Here is a 17,873-nt window from a genome sequence, read left to right as displayed (position 1 = left end):
AGTTTCTTTTCAGTTGCAAACTCCATTCCATACATATATATGGGGAGGTACAATCTCCAACTCGGTTTTACTGTGAAAACTGCAGGAACTTCAAACCGGCACTAGGAAACAGACTGATAAAGCTGAGAAAAATTGTCCCTGCAACACGTTCCCTTGGTGCTAGACGAACGAACGTCTCTGTACATGCTCAGTTCTGAGAGATAAGTGTGTGTGAAAGCCGTCCTTCACCTAGCTTGTTATGAACACAAAGTTTCTTTTCAGTTTCAAACTCCAATCCATGCATATATATGGGTAGGTACTAGCTCCAACTCGGTTTGACAGTGAAAACTGCAGGAACTTCAAACCGGCACTAGGAAACAGACTGAGAAACCAGAGTAAAGTTTCTCCTGCAACTCGTTCCCTTTGTGCTAGATGAACGAACGTCTCTCCACTTGCTAGGTTCTGAGAGATAAGTGTGTGTGAAAGCCGTACTTCACCTAGCTTGTTTGTAACACAAAGTTTCTTTTCAGTTGCAAACACCGTTCCATATATATATATTGGGAGGTACAAGCTCCAACTCGGTTTTACAGTGAGAACTGCAGGAACTTCAAACCGGCACTAGGAAACAGACTGAGAAAGCAGAGTAAAAGTGTCTCCTGCAACCCGTTCCCTTGGTGCTAGATGAACGAACGTCTCTCCACTTGCTCAGTTCTGAGAGATAAGTGTGTGTGTAAGCCGTCCTTCACCTTGCTTGTTGGGAACACAAAGTTTCTTTTCAGTTGCAAACTCCAATCCATACATATATATGTGGAGGTACAAGCTCCAACTCGGTTTTACAGTGAAAACTGCAGGAACTTCAAACAGGCACTAGGAAACAGACTGAGAAAGCAGAGAAAAAGTGTCTCCTGCAACCCGTTCCCTTGGTGCTAGATGAACGAACGTCTCTCCACTTCCTCAGTTCTGAGAGATAAGTGTGTGTGAAAGCCGTACTTCACCTAGTTTTTTGGGAACACAAAGTTTCTTTTCAGTTGCAAACACCGTTCCATACATATATATGGGGAGGTACAAGCTCCAACTCGGTTTTACAGTGAGAACTGCAGGAACTTCAAACCGGCACTAGGAAACAGACTGAGAAAGCAGACTAAATGTGCCCTTGCAACCCGTTCCCTTGGTGCTAGACGAACGAACGTCTCTGTACATGCTCAGTTCTGAGAGATAAGTATGTGTGAAAGCCGTCCTTCAACTAGCTTGTTGGGAACACAAAGTTTCTTTTCAGTTGCAAACACCAATCCATGCATATATATGGGGAGGTACTAACTCCAACTCGGTTTGACAGTGAAAACTGCAGGAACTTCAAACCGGCACTAGGAAACACACTGAGAAACCGGAGAAAAATTGTCCCTGCATCACGTTCCCTTGGTGCTAGACGAACGAACGTCTCTGTACATGCTAAGTTCTGAGAGATAAGTGGGTGTGAAAGCCGTCCTTCACCTAGCTTGTTATGAACACAAAGTTTCTTTTCAGTTTCAAACTCCAATCCATGCATATATATGTGTACGTACTAGCTCCAACTCGGTTTGACAGTGAAAACTGCAGGAACTTCAAACCGGCACTAGGAAACAGACTGAGAAACCAGAGTAAAGTTTCTCCTGCAACTCGTTCCCTTTGTGCTAGATGAACGAACATCTCTCCACTTGCTCAGTTCTGAGAGATAAGTGTGTGTGAAAGCCGTACTTCACCTAGCTTGTTGGGAACACAAAGTTTCTTTTCAGTTGCAAACACCGTTCCATACATATATATGGGGAGGTACAAGCTCCAACTCGGTTTTACAGTGAAAACTGCAGGAACTTCAAACCGGCACTAGGAAACAGACTGAGAAAGCAGAGTAAAAGTGTCTCCTGCAACCCGTTCCCTTGGTGGTAGATGAACGAACGTCTCTCCACTTGCTCAGTTCTGAGAGATAAGTGGGTGTGAAAGCCGTACTTCACCTAGCTTGTTATGAACACAAAGTTTCTTTTCAGTTTCAAACTCCAATCCATGCATATATATGGGTACGTACTAGCTCCAACTCGGTTTGACATTGAAAACTGCAGGAACTTCAAACCGGCACTAGGAAACAGACTGAGAAACCAGAGTAAAGTTTCTCCTGCAACTCGTTCCCTTTGTGCTAGATGAACGAACGTCTCTCCACTTGCTCAGTTCTGAGAGATAAGTGTGTGTGAAAGCCGTACTTCACCTAGCTTGTTTGAAACACAAAGTTTCTTTTCAGTTGCAAACACCGTTCCATACATATATATGGGCAGGTACAAGCTCCAACTCGGTTTTACAGTGAAAACTGCAGGAACTTCAAACCGGCACTAGGAAACAGACTGAGAAAGCAGAGTAAAAGTGTCTCCTGCAACCCGTTCCCTTGGTGCTAGATGAACGAACGTCTCTCCACTTGCTCAGTTCTGAGAGATAAGTGTGTGTGTAAGCCGTCCTTCACCTTGCTTGTTGGGAACACAAAGTTTCTTTTCAGTTGCAAACACCGTTCCATACATATATATGGGGAGGTACAAGCTCCAACTCGGTTTTACAGTGAAAACTGCAGGAACTTCAAACCGGCACTAGGAAACAGACTGAGAAAGCAGAGTAAAAGTGTCTCCTGCAACCCGTTCCCTTGGTGCTAGATGAACGAACGTCTCTCCACTTGCTCAGTTCTGAGAGATAAGTGTGTGTGTAAGCCGCCCTTCACCTAGCTTGTTGGGAACACAAAGTTTCTTTTCAGTTGCAAACTCCATTCCATACATATATATGGGGAGGTACAAGCTCCAACTCGGTTTTACAGTGAAAACTGCAGGAACTTCAAACCGGCACTAGGAAACAGACTGAGAAAGCAGAGAAAAAGTGTCTCCTGCAACCCGTTCCCTTGGTGCTAGATGAACGAACGTCTCTCCACTTGCTCAGTTCTGAGAGATAAGTGTGTGTGAAAGCCGTACTTCACCTAGCTTGTTTGGAACACAAAGTTTCTTTTCAGTTGCAAACACCGTTCCATACATATATATGGGGAGGTACAAGCTCCAACTCGGTTTTACAGTGAGAACTGCAGGAACTTCAAGCCGGCACTAGGAAACAGACTGAGAAAGCAGAGTAAAAGTGTCTCCTGCAACCCGTTCCCTTGGTGCTAGACGAACGAACGTCTCTGTACATGCTCAGTTCTGAGAGATAAGTGTGTGTGAAAGCCGTCCTTCAACTAGCTTGTTGGGAACACAAAGTTTCTTTTCAGTTGCAAACTCCAATCCATGCATATATATGGGGAGGTACTAGCTCCAACTCTGTTTGACAGTGAAAACTGCAGGAACTTCAAACCGGCACTAGGAAACAGACTGAGAAACCAGAGTAAATTTTCTCCTGCAACTCGTTCCCTTGGTGCTAGATGAACGAACGTCTCTCCACTTGCTCAGTTCTGAAAGATAAGTGTGTGTGAAAGCCGTACTTCACCTAGCTTGTTGGGAACACAAAGTTTCTTTTCAGTTGCAAACTCCATTCCATACATATATATGGGTAGGTACAAGCTCCAACTCGGTTTTACAGTGAAAACTGCAGGAACTTCAAACCGGCACTAGGAAACAGACTGAGAAAGCAGAGTAAAAGTGTCCCCTGCAACCCGTTCCCTTGGTGCTAGACGAACGAACGTCTCTGTACATGCTCAGTTCTGAGAGATAAGTGTGTGTGAATGCCGTCCTTCACCTAGCTTGTTATGAACACAAAGTTTCTTTTCAGTTTCAAACTCCAATCCATGCATATATATGGGTAGGTACTAGCTCCAACTCGGTTTGACAGTGAAAACTGCAGGAACTTCAAACCGGCACTAGGAAACACACTGAGAAACCAGAGTAAAGTTTCTCCTGCAACTCGTTCCCTTGGTGCTAGATGAACGAACGTCTCTCCACTTGCTCAGTTCTGAGAGATAAGTGTGTGTGAAAGCCGTACTTCACCTAGCTTGTTGGGAACACAAAGTTTCTTTTCAGTTGCAAACACCATTCCATACATATATATGGGGAGGTACAAGCTCCAACTCGGTTTTACAGTGAAAACTGCAGGAACTTCAAACCGGCACTTGGAAACAGACTGAGAAAGCAGAGTAAAAGTGACTCCTGCATCCCGTTCCCTTGGTGCTAGATGAACGAACGTCTCTCCACTTGCTCAGTTCTGAGAGATAAGTGTGTGTGTAAGCCTTCCTTCACCTTGCTTGTTGGGAACACAAAGTTTCTTTTCAGTTGCAAACTCCAATCCAAACATATATATGGGGAGGTACAAGCTCCAACTCGGTTTTACAGTGAAAACTGCAGGAACTTCAAACCGGCACTAGGAAACAGACTGAGAAAGCAGAGAAAAAGTGTCTCCTGCAACCCGTTCCCTTGGTGCTAGATGAACGAACGTCTCTCCACTTGCTCAGTTCTGAGAGATAAGTGGGTGTGAAAGCCGTACTTCACCTAGCTTGTTATGAACACAAAGTTTCTTTTCAGTTTCAAACTCCAATCCATGCATATATATGGGTACGTACTAGCTCCAACTCGGTTTGACATTGAAAACTGCAGGAACTTCAAACCGGCACTAGGAAACAGACTGAGAAACCAGAGTAAAGTTTCTCCTGCAACTCGTTCCCTTTGTGCTAGATGAACGAACGTCTCTCCACTTGCTCAGTTCTGAGAGATAAGTGTGTGTGAAAGCCGTACTTCACCTAGCTTGTTTGAAACACAAAGTTTCTTTTCAGTTGCAAACACCGTTCCATACATATATATGGGCAGGTACAAGCTCCAACTCGGTTTTACAGTGAAAACTGCAGGAACTTCAAACCGGCACTAGGAAACAGACTGAGAAAGCAGAGTAAAAGTGTCTCCTGCAACCCGTTCCCTTGGTGCTAGATGAACGAACGTCTCTCCACTTGCTCAGTTCTGAGAGATAAGTGTGTGTGTAAGCCGTCCTTCACCTTGCTTGTTGGGAACACAAAGTTTCTTTTCAGTTGCAAACTCCAATCCATACATATATATGGGGAGGTACAAGCTCCAACTCGGTTTTACAGTGAAAACTGCAGGAACTTCAAACAGGCACTAGGAAACAGACTGAGAAAGCAGAGAAAATGTGTCTCCTGCAACCCGTTCCCTTGGTGCTAGATGAACGAAAGTCTCTCCACTTCCTCAGTTCTGAGAGATAAGTGTGTGTGAAAGCCGTACTTCACCTAGTTTGTTGGGAACACAAAGTTTCTTTTCAGTTGCAAACACCGTTCCATACATATATATGGGGAGGTACAAGCTCCAACTCGGTTTTACAGTGAGAACTGCAGGAACTTCAAACCGGCACTAGGAAACAGACTGAGAAAGCAGAGTAAATGTGTCCCCTGCAACCCGTTCCCTTGGTGCTAGACGAACGAACGTCTCTGTACATGCTCAGTTCTGAGAGATAAGTATGTGTGAAAGCCGTCCTTCAACTAGCTTGTTGGGAACACAAAGTTTCTTTTCAGTTGCAAACACCAATCCATGCATATATATGGGGAGGTACTAACTCCAACTCGGTTTGACAGTGAAAACTGCAGGAACTTCAAACCGGCACTAGGAAACACACTGAGAAACCAGAGAAAAATTGTCCCTGCAACACGTTCCCTTGGTGCTAGACGAACGAACGTCTCTGTACTTGCTAAGTTCTGAGAGATAAGTGGGTGTGAAAGCCGTCCTTCACCTAGCTTGTTATGAACACAAAGTTTCTTTTCAGTTTCAAACTCCAATCCATGCATATATATGTGTACGTACTAGCTCCAACTCGGTTTGACAGTGAAAACTGCATTAACTTCAAACCGGCACTAGGAAACAGACTGAGAAACCAGAGTAAAGTTTCTCCTGCAACTCGTTCCCTTTGTGCTAGATGAACGAACATCTCTCCACTTGCTCAGTTCTGAGAGATAAGTGTGTGTGAAAGCCGTAGTTCACCTAGCTTGTTGGGAACACAAAGTTTCTTTTCAGTTGCAAACACCGTTCCATACATATATATGGGGAGGTACAAGCTCCAACTCGGTTTTACAGTGAAAACTGCAGGAACTTCAAACCGGCACTAGGAAACAGACTGAGAAAGCAGAGTAAAAGTGTCTCCTTCAACCCGTTCCCTTGGTGCTAGATGAACGAACGTCTCTCCACTTGCTCAGTTCTGAGAGATAAGTGTGTGTGTAAGTCGCCCTTCACCTAGCTTGTTGGGAACACAAAGTTTCTTTTCAGTTGCAAACTCCATTCCATACATATATATGGGGAGGTACAAGCTCCAACTCGGTTTTACAGTGAAAACTGCAGGAACTTCAAACCGGCACTAGGAAACAGACTGAGAAAGCAGAGAAAAAGTGTCTCCTGCAACCCGTTCCCTTGGTGCTAGATGAACGAACGTCTCTCCACTTGCTCATTTCTGAGAGATAAGTGTGTGTGAAAGCCGTACTTCACCTAGCTTGTTTGGAACACAAAGTTTCTTTTCAGTTGCAAACACCGTTCCATACATATATATGGGGAGGTACAAGCTCCAACTCGGTTTTACAGTGAGAACTGCAGGAACTTCAAACCGGCACTAGGAAACAGACTGAGAAAGCAGAGTAAAAGTGTCTCCTGCAACCCGTTCCCTTGGTGCTAGACGAACGAACGTCTCTGTACATGCTCAGTTCTGAGAGATAAGTATGTGTGAAAGCCGTCCTTCAACTAGCTTGTTGGGAACACAAAGTTTCTTTTCAGTTGCAAACTCCAATCCATGCATATATATGGGGAGGTACTAGCTCCAACTCGGTTTGACAGTGAAAACTGCAGGAACTTCAAACCGGCACTAGGAAACAGACTGAGAAACCAGAGTAAATTTTCTCCTGCAACTCGTTCCCTTGGTGCTAGATGAACGAACGTCTCTCCACTTGCTCAGTTCTGAAAGATAAGTGTGTGTGAAAGCCGTACTTCACCTAGCTTGTTGGGAACACAAAGTTTCTTTTCAGTTGCAAACTCCATTCCATACATATATATGGGGAGGTACAAGCTCCAAATCGGTTTTACAGTGAAAACTGCAGGAACTTCAAACCGGCACTAGGAAACAGACTGAGAAAGCAGAGTAAAAGTGTCCCCTGCAACCCGTTCCCTTGGTGCTAGACGAACGAACGTCTCTGTACATGCTCAGTTCTGAGAGATAAGTGTGTGTGAATGCCGTCCTTCACCTAGCTTGTTATGAACACAAAGTTTCTTTTCAGTTTCAAACTCCAATCCATGCATATATATGGGTAGGTACTAGCTCCAACTCGGTTTGACAGTGAAAAATGCAGGAACTTCAAACCGGCACTAGGAAACACACTGAGAAACCAGAGTAAAGTTTCTCCTGCAACTCGTTCCCTTGGTGCTAGATGAACGAACGTCTCTCCACTTGCTCAGTTCTGAGAGATAAGTGTGTGTGAAAGCCGTACTTCACCTAGCTTGTTTGGAACACAAAGTTTCTTTTCAGTTGCAAACACCATTCCATACATATATATGGGGAGGTACAAGCTCCAACTCGGTTTTACAGTGAAAACTGCAGGAACTTCAAACCGGCACTAGGAAACAGACTGAGAAAGCAGAGTAAAAGTGACTCCTGCAACCCGTTCCCTTGGTGCTAGATGAACGAACGTCTCTCCACTTGCTCAGTTCTGAGAGATAAGTGTGTGTGTAAGCCTTCCTTCACCTTGCTTGTTGGGAACACAAAGTTTCTTTTCAGTTGCAAACTCCAATCCAAACTTATATATGGGGAGGTACAAGCTCCAACTCGGTTTTACATTGAAAACTGCAGGAACTTCAAACCGGCACTAGGAAACAGACTGAGAAAGCAGAGAAAAAGTGTCTCCTGCAACCCGTTCCCATGGTGCTAGATGAACGAACGTCTCTCCACTTGCTCAGTTCTGAGAGATAAGTGTGTGTGAAAGCCGTACTTCACCTAGCTTGTTGGGAACACAAAGTTTCTTTTAAGTTGCAAACACCGTTCCATACATATATATGGGGAGGTACAAGCTCCAACTCGGTTTTACAGTGAGAACTGCAGGAACTTCAAACCGGCACTAGGAAACAGACTGAGAAAGCACAGTAAAAGTGTCCCCTGCAACCCGTTCCCTTGGTGCTAGACGAACGAACGTCTCTGTACATGCTCAGTTCTGAGAGATAAGTATGTGTGAAAGCCGTCCTTAAACTAGCTTGTTGGGAACACAAAGTTTCTTTTCAGTTGCAAACACCAATCCATGCATATATATGGGGAGGTACTAACTCCAACTCGGTTTGACAGTGAAAACTGCAGGAACTTCAAACCGGCACTAGGAAACAGACTGAGAAAGCAGAGAAAAATTGTCCCTGCAACACGTTCCCTTGGTGCTAGACGAACGAACGTCTCTGTACATGCTCAGTTCTGAGACATAAGTGGGTGTGAAAGCCGTCCTTCACATAGCTTGTTATGAAAACAAAGTTTCTTTTCAGTTTCAAACTCCAATCCATGCATATATATGGGTACGTACTAGCTCCAACTCGGTTTGACATTGAAAACTGCAGGAACTTCAAACCGGCACTAGGAAACACACTGAGAAACCAGAGTAAAGTTTCTCCTGCAACTCGTTCCCTTTGTGCTAGATGAACGAACGTCTCTCCACTTGCTCAGTTCTGAGAGATAAGTGTGTGTGAAAGCCGTGCTTCACCAAGCTTGTTGGGAACACAAAGTTTCTTTTCAGTTGCAAACTCCATTCCATACATATATATGGGGAGGTACAAGCTCCAACTCGGTTTTACAGTGGTAACTGCAGGAACTTCAAACCGGCACTAGGAAACACACTGAGAAACCAGAGTAAATTTTCTCCTGCAACACGTTCCTTTGGTGCTAGATGAACAAACGTCTCTGTACATGCTCATTTCTGAGAGATATGTGTGTGTGAAAGCCGTCCTTCAATTAGCTTGTTGGGAACACAAAGTTTCTTTTCAGTAGCAAATTCCATTCCATGCATATATATGGGGAGGTACAAGCTCCAACTCGGTTTTACAGTGAACTGCAGGAACTTCAAACCGGCACTAGGAAACAGACTGAGAAAGCAGAGAAAAAGTGTCTCCTGCAACCCGTTCCCTTGGTGCTAGATGAACGAACGTCTCTCCACTTGCTCAGTTCTGAGAGATAAGTGTGTGTGAAAGCCGTACTTCACCTAGCTTGTTTGGAACACAAAGTTTCTTTTCAGTTGCAAACACCGTTCCATACATATATATGGGGAGGTACAAGCTCCAACTCGGTTTTACAGTGAGAACTGCAGGAACTTCAAACCGGCACTAGGAAACAGACTGAGAAAGCAGAGTAAATGTGTCTCCTGCAACCCGTTCCCTTGGTGCTAGACGAACGAACGTCTCTGTACATGCTCAGTTCTGAGAGATATGTGTGTGTGAAAGCCGTACTTCACCTAGCTTGTTGGGAACACAAAGTTTCTTTTCAGTTGCAAACACCAATCCATGCATATATATGGGGAGGTACTAACTCCAACTCGGTTTGACAGTGAAAACTGCAGGAACTTCAAACCGGCACTAGGAGACAGACTGAGAAAGCAGAGAAAAATTGTCCCTGCAACACGTTCCCTTGGTGCTAGACGAACGAACGTCTCTGTACATGCTCAGTTCTGAGACATAAGTGGGTGTGAAAGCCGTCCTTCACCTAGCTTGTTATGAACACAAAGTTTCTTTTCAGTTTCAAACTCCAATCCATGCATATATATGGGTACGTACTAACTCCAACTCGGTTTGACAGTGAAAACTGCAGGAAATTCAAACCGGCACTAGGAAACAGACTGAGAAACCAGAGTAAAGTTTCTCCTGCAACTTGTTCCCTTTGTGCTAGATGAACGAACGTCTCTCCACTTGCTCAGTTCTGAGAGATAAGTGTGTGTGAAAGCCGTGCTTCACCTAGCTTGTTGGGAACACAAAGTTTCTTTTCAGTTGCAAACTCCATTCCATACATATATATGGGGAGGTACAAGCTCCAACTCGGTTTTACAGTGGTAACTGCAGGAACTTCAAACCGGCACTAGGAAACACACTGAGAAACCAGAGTAAATTTTCTCCTGCAACTCGTTCCTTTGGTGCTAGATGAACAAACGTCTCTGTACATGCTCATTTCTGAGAGATACGTGTGTGTGAAAGCCGTCCTTCAATTAGCTTGTTGGGAACACAAAGTTTCTTTTCAGTAGCAAATTCCATTCCATGCATATATATGGGGAGGTACAAGCTCCAACTCGGTTTTACAGTGAACTGCAGGAACTTCAAACCGGCACTAGGAAACAGACTGAGAAAGCAGAGAAAAAGTGTCTCCTGCAACCCGTTCCCATGGTGCTAGATGAACGAACGTCTCTCCACTTGCTCAGTTCTGAGAGATAAGTGTGTGTGAAAGCCGTACTTCACCTAGCTTGTTGGGAACACAAAGTTTCTTTTAAGTTGCAAACACCGTTCCATACATATATATGGGGAGGTACAAGCTCCAACTCGGTTTTACAGTGAGAACTGCAGGAACTTCAAACCGGCACTAGGAAACAGACTGAGAAAGCACAGTAAAAGTGTCCCCTGCAACCCGTTCCCTTGGTGCTAGACGAACGAACGTCTCTGTACATGCTCAGTTCTGAGAGATAAGTATGTGTGAAAGCCGTCCTTAAACTAGCTTGTTGGGAACACAAAGTTTCTTTTCAGTTGCAAACACCAATCCATGCATATATATGGGGAGGTACTAACTCCAACTCGGTTTGACAGTGAAAACTGCAGGAACTTCAAACCGGCACTAGGAAACAGACTGAGAAAGCAGAGAAAAATTGTCCCTGCAACACGTTCCCTTGGTGCTAGACGAACGAACGTCTCTGTACATGCTCAGTTCTGAGACATAAGTGGGTGTGAAAGCCGTCCTTCACATAGCTTGTTATGAACACAAAGTTTCTTTTCAGTTTCAAACTCCAATCCATGCATATATATGGGTACGTACTAGCTCCAACTCGGTTTGACATTGAAAACTGCAGGAACTTCAAACCGGCACTAGGAAACACACTGAGAAACCAGAGTAAAGTTTCTCCTGCAACTCGTTCCCTTTGTGCTAGATGAACGAACGTCTCTCCACTTGCTCAGTTCTGAGAGATAAGTGTGTGTGAAAGCCGTGCTTCACCAAGCTTGTTGGGAACACAAAGTTTCTTTTCAGTTGCAAACTCCATTCCATACATATATATGGGGAGGTACAAGCTCCAACTCGGTTTTACAGTGGTAACTGCAGGAACTTCAAACCGGCACTAGGAAACACACTGAGAAACCAGAGTAAATTTTCTCCTGCAACTCGTTCCTTTGGTGCTAGATGAACAAACGTCTCTGTACATGCTCATTTCTGAGAGATATGTGTGTGTGAAAGCCGTCCTTCAATTAGCATGTTGGGAACACAAAGTTTCTTTTCAGTAGCAAATTCCATTCCATGCATATATATGGGGAGGTACAAGCTCCAACTCGGTTTTACAGTGAACTGCAGGAACTTCAAACCGGCACTAGGAAACAGACTGAGAAAGCAGAGAAAAAGTGTCTCCTGCAACCCGTTCCCTTGGTGCTAGATGAACGAACGTCTCTCCACTTGCTCAGTTCTGAGAGATAAGTGTGTGTGAAAGCCGTACTTCACCTAGCTTGTTTGGAACACAAAGTTTCTTTTCAGTTGCAAACACCGTTCCATACATATATATGGGGAGGTACAAGCTCCAACTCGGTTTTACAGTGAGAACTGCAGGAACTTCAAACCGGCACTAGGAAACAGACTGAGAAAGCAGAGTAAAAGTGTCTCCTGCAACCCGTTCCCTTGGTGCTAGACGAACGAACGTCTCTGTACATGCTCAGTTCTGAGAGATATGTGTGTGTGAAAGCCGTACTTCACCTAGCTTGTTGGGAACACAAAGTTTCTTTTCAGTTGCAAACACCAATCCATGCATATATATGGGGAGGTACTAACTCCAACTCGGTTTGACAGTGAAAACTGCAGGAACTTCAAACCGGCACTAGGAAACAGACTGAGAAAGCAGAGAAAAATTGTCCCTGCAACACGTTCCCTTGGTGCTAGACGAACGAACGTCTCTGTACATGCTCAGTTCTGAGACATAAGTGGGTGTGAAAGCCGTCCTTCACCTAGCTTGTTATGAACACAAAGTTTCTTTTCAGTTTCAAACTCCAATCCATGCATATATATGGGTACGTACTAGCTCCAACTCGGTTTGACAGTGAAAACTGCAGGAAATTCAAACCGGCACTAGGAAACAGACTGAGAAACCAGAGTAAAGTTTCTCCTGCAACTTGTTCCCTTTGTGCTAGATGAACGAACGTCTCTCCACTTGCTCAGTTCTGAGAGATAAGTGTGTGTGAAAGCCGTGCTTCACCTAGCTTGTTGGGAACACAAAGTTTCTTTTCAGTTGCAAACTCCATTCCATACATATATATGGGGAGGTACAAGCTCCAACTCGGTTTTACAGTGGTAACTGCAGGAACTTCAAACCGGCACTAGGAAACAGAATGAGAAACCAGAGAAAAAGTGTCTCCTGCAACCCTTTCCCTTGGTGCTAGATGAACGAACGTCTCTGTACATGCTGATTTCTGAGAGATAAGTGTGTGTGAAAGCCGTCCTTCACCTAGCTTGTTGGGAACACAAAGTTCCTTTTAAATAGCAAACTCCATTCCATACATATATATGGGGAGGTACAAGCTCCAACTCGGTTTTACAGTGAAAACTGCAGGAACTTCAAACCGGCACTAGGAAACAGACTGAGAAAGCAGAGAAAAAGTGTCTCCTGCAACCCGTTCCCTTGGTGCTAGATGAACGAACGTCTCTCCACTTGCTCAGTTCTGAGAGATACGTGTGTGTGAAAGCCGTCCTTCACCTAGCTTGTTGGGAACACAAAGTTTCTTTTCAGTGGCAAACACCAATCCATGCATATATATGGGGAGGTACTATCTCCAACTCTGTTTGACAGTGAAAACTGCAGGAACTTCAAACCGGCACTAGGAAACAGACTGAGAAACCAGAGTAAAGTTTCTCCTGCAACTCGTTCCCTTGGTGCTAGATGAACGAACGTCTCTGTACATGCTCATTTCTGATAGATATGTGTGTGTGAAAGCCGTACTTCACCTAGCTTGTTGGGAACACAAAATTTCTTTTCAGTTGCAAACTCCATTCCATACATATATATGGGGAGGTACAAGCTCCAACTCGGTTTTACAGTGGTAACTGCAGGAACTTCAAACCGGCACTAGGAAACAGACTGAGAAAGCAGAGAAAAAGTGTCTCCTGCAACCCGTTCCCTTGGTGCTAGATGAACGAACGTCTCTCCACTTGCTCAGTTCTGAGAGATAAGTGTGTGTGAAAGCCGTCCTTCACCTAGCTTGTTGGGAACACAAAGTTTCTTTTCAGTTGCAAACTCCATTCCATACATATATATGGGGAGGTACAAGCTCCAACTCGGTTTTACAGTGAAAACTGCAGGAACTTCAAACCGGCACTAGGAAACAGACTTAGAAAGCAGAGAAAAAGTTTCTCCTGCAACCCGTTCACTTGGTGCTAGATGAACGAACGTCTCTCCACTTGCTCAGTTCTGAGAGATAAGTGTGTGTGAAAGCCGTCCTTCACCTAGCTTGTTGGGAACACAAAGTTTCTTTTCAGTTGCAAACTCCAGTCCATGCATGTATATGGGGAGGTACAAACTCCAACTCGGTTTGACAGTGAAAACTGCAGGAACTTCAAACCGGCACTAGGAAACACACTGAGAAACCAGAGTAAAGTTTCTCCTGCAACTCGTTCCTTTGGTGCTAGATGAACGAACGTCTCCGTACATGATCATTTCTGAGAGATATGTGTGTGTGAAAGAAGTCCTTCAATTAGCTTGTTGGGAACACAAAGTTTCTTTTCAGTTGCAAACTCCATTCCATACATATATATGGGGAGGTACAAGCTCCAACTCGGTTTTACAGTGAAAACTGCAGGAACTTCAAGCCGGCACTAGGAAACAGACTGAGAAAGCAGAGAAAAAGTTTCTCCTGCAACCCGTTCACTTGGTGCTAGATGAACGAACGTCTCTCCACTTGCTCAGTTCTGAGAGATATGTGTGTGTGAAAGCCGTCCTTCACCTAGCTTGTTGGGAACACAAAGTTTCTTTTCAGTTGCAAACTCCAATCCATGCATGTATATGGGGAGGTACTAGCTCCAACTCGGTTTGACAGTGAAAACTGCAGGAACTTCAAACCGGCACTAGGAAACACACTGAGAAACCAGAGTAAAGTTTCTCCTGCAACTCGTTCCTTTGGTGCTAGATGAACGAACGTCTCCGTACATGCTCATTTCTGAGAGATATGTGTGTGTGAAAGAAGTCCTTCAATTAGCTTGTTGGGAACACAAAGTTTCTTTTCAGTTGCAAACTCCATTCCATACATATATATGGGGAGGTACAAGCTCCAACTCGGATTGACAGTGAAAACTGCAGGAACTTCAAACCGGCACTAGGAAACACACTGAGAAACCAGAGTAAAATTTCTCCTGCAACTCGTTCCTTTGGTGCTAGATGAACGAACGTCTCTGTACATGCTCATTTCTGAGAGGTAAGTGTGTGTGAAAGCCGCCCTTTACCTAGCTTGTTGGGAACACAAAGTTTCTTTTCAGTTGCAAACTCAATTCCATACATATATATGGGGAGGTACAAGCTCCAACTCGGTTTTACAGTGAAAACTGCAGGAACTTCAAACCGGCACTAGGAAACAGACTGAGAAAGCAGAGAATAAGTGTCCCTGCAACCCGTTCCCTTGGTGCTAGACGAACGAACGTCTCTGTACATGCTCAGGTCTGAGAGATAAGTGTGTGTGAAAACCGTCCTTCACCTAGCTTGTTGGGAACACAAAGTTTCTTTTCAGTTTCAAAAACCAATCAATGCATATATATGGGTAGGTACTAGCTCCAACTCGGTTTGACAGTGAAAACTGCAGGAACTTCAAACCGGCACTAGGAAACAGACTGAGAAACCAGAGTAAAGTTTCTCCTGCAACTCGTTCCCTTGGTGCTAGATGAACGAAAGTCTCTCCTCTTGCTCAGTTCTGAGAGATAAGTGTGTTTGAAAGCCGTACTTCACCTAGCTTGTTGGGAACACAAAGTTTCTTTTCAGTTGCAAACACCGTTCCATACATATATATGGGGAGGTACAAGCTCCAACTCGGTTTTACAGTGAAAACTGCAGGAACTTCAAACCGGCACTAGGAAACAGACTGAGAAAGCAGAGTAAAAGTGTCTCCTGCAAACCGTTCCCTTGGTGCTAGACGAACGAACGTCTCTGTACATGCTCAGTTCTGAGAGATAAGTGTGTGTGAAAGCCGTCCTTCACCTAGCTTGTTGGGAACACAAAGTTTCTTTTCAGTTGCGAACTCCATTCCATACATATATATGGGGAGGTACAAGCTCCAACTCGGTTTTACAGTGAAAACTGCAGGAACTTCAAACCGGCACTAGGAAACAGACTGAGAAAGCAGAGTAAAAGTGTCTCCTGCAAACCGTTCCCTTGGTGCTAGACGAACGAACGTCTCTGTACATGCTCAGTTCTGAGAGATAAGTGTGTGTGAAAGCCGTCCTTCACCTAGCTTGTTATGAACACAAAGTTTCTTTTCAGTTTCAAACTCCAATCCATGCATATATATGGGTACGTACTAACTCCAACTCGGTTTGACAGTGAAAACTGCAGGAAATTCAAACCGGCACTAGGAAACAGACTGAGAAACCAGAGTAAAGTTTCTCCTGCAACTTGTTCCCTTTGTGCTAGATGAACGAACGTCTCTCCACTTGCTCAGTTCTGAGAGATATGTGTGTGTGAAAGCCGTCCTTCACCTAGCTTGTTGGGAACACAAAGTTTCTTTTCAGTAGCAAATTCCATTCCATGCATATATATGGGGAGGTACAAGCTCCAACTCGGTTTTACAGTGAACTGCAGGAACTTCAAACCGGCACTAGGAAACAGACTGAGAAAGCAGAGAAAAAGTGTCTCCTGCAACCCGTTCCCATGGTGCTAGATGAACGAACGTCTCTCCACTTGCTCAGTTCTGAGAGATAAGTGTGTGTGAAAGCCGTACTTCACCTAGCTTGTTGGGAACACAAAGTTTCTTTTAAGTTGCAAACACCGTTCCATACATATATATGGGGAGGTACAAGCTCCAACTCGGTTTTACAGTGAGAACTGCAGGAACTTCAAACCGGCACTAGGAAACAGACTGAGAAAGCACAGTAAAAGTGTCCCCTGCAACCCGTTCCCTTGGTGCTAGACGAACGAACGTCTCTGTACATGCTCAGTTCTGAGAGATAAGTATGTGTGAAAGCCGTCCTTAAACTAGCTTGTTGGGAACACAAAGTTTCTTTTCAGTTGCAAACACCAATCCATGCATATATATGGGGAGGTACTAACTCCAACTCGGTTTGACAGTGAAAACTGCAGGAACTTCAAACCGGCACTAGGAAACAGACTGAGAAAGCAGAGAAAAATTGTCCCTGCAACACGTTCCCTTGGTGCTAGACGAACGAACGTCTCTGTACATGCTCAGTTCTGAGACATAAGTGGGTGTGAAAGCCGTCCTTCACATAGCTTGTTATGAACACAAAGTTTCTTTTCAGTTTCAAACTCCAATCCATGCATATATATGGGTACGTACTAGCTCCAACTCGGTTTGACATTGAAAACTGCAGGAACTTCAAACCGGCACTAGGAAACACACTGAGAAACCAGAGTAAAGTTTCTCCTGCAACTCGTTCCCTTTGTGCTAGATGAACGAACGTCTCTCCACTTGCTCAGTTCTGAGAGATAAGTGTGTGTGAAAGCCGTGCTTCACCAAGCTTGTTGGGAACACAAAGTTTCTTTTCAGTTGCAAACTCCATTCCATACATATATATGGGGAGGTACAAGCTCCAACTCGGTTTTACAGTGGTAACTGCAGGAACTTCAAACCGGCACTAGGAAACACACTGAGAAACCAGAGTAAATTTTCTCCTGCAACTCGTTCCTTTGGTGCTAGATGAACAAACGTCTCTGTACATACTCATTTCTGAGAGATATGTGTGTGTGAAAGCCGTCCTTCAATTAGCATGTTGGGAACACAAAGTTTCTTTTCAGTAGCAAATTCCATTCCATGCATATATATGGGGAGGTACAAGCTCCAACTCGGTTTTACAGTGAACTGCAGGAACTTCAAACCGGCACTAGGAAACAGACTGAGAAAGCAGAGAAAAAGTGTCTCCTGCAACCCGTTCCCTTGGTGCTAGATGAACGAAAGTCTCTCCACTTGCTCAGTTCTGAGAGATAAGTGTGTGTGAAAGCCGTACTTCACCTAGCTTGTTTGGAACACAAAGTTTCTTTTCAGTTGCAAACACCGTTCCATACATATATATGGGGAGGTACAAGCTCCAACTCGGTTTTACAGTGAGAACTGCAGGAACTTCAAACCGGCACTAGGAAACAGACTGAGAAAGCAGAGTAAAAGTGTCTCCTGCAACCCGTTCCCTTGGTGCTAGACGAACGAACGTCTCTGTACATGCTCAGTTCTGAGAGATATGTGTGTGTGAAAGCCGTACTTCACCTAGCTTGTTGGGAACACAAAGTTTCTTTTCAGTTGCAAACACCAATCCATGCATATATATGGGGAGGTACTAACTCCAACTCGGTTTGACAGTGAAAACTGCAGGAACTTCAAACCGGCACTAGGAAACAGACTGAGAAAGCAGAGAAAAATTGTCCCTGCAACACGTTCCCTTGGTGCTAGACGAACGAACGTCTCTGTACATGCTCAGTTCTGAGACATAAGTGGGTGTGAAAGCCGTCCTTCACCTAGCTTGTT

The sequence above is a fragment of the Camelus dromedarius genome, chromosome 23, assembly GCF_036321535.1.
Source record: "Camelus dromedarius isolate mCamDro1 chromosome 23, mCamDro1.pat, whole genome shotgun sequence".
Lineage (NCBI taxonomy): Eukaryota > Metazoa > Chordata > Mammalia > Artiodactyla > Camelidae > Camelus > Camelus dromedarius.
The sequence above is the reverse complement of the archived record's forward strand: the minus strand, read 5'-3'. Positions refer to the sequence as shown.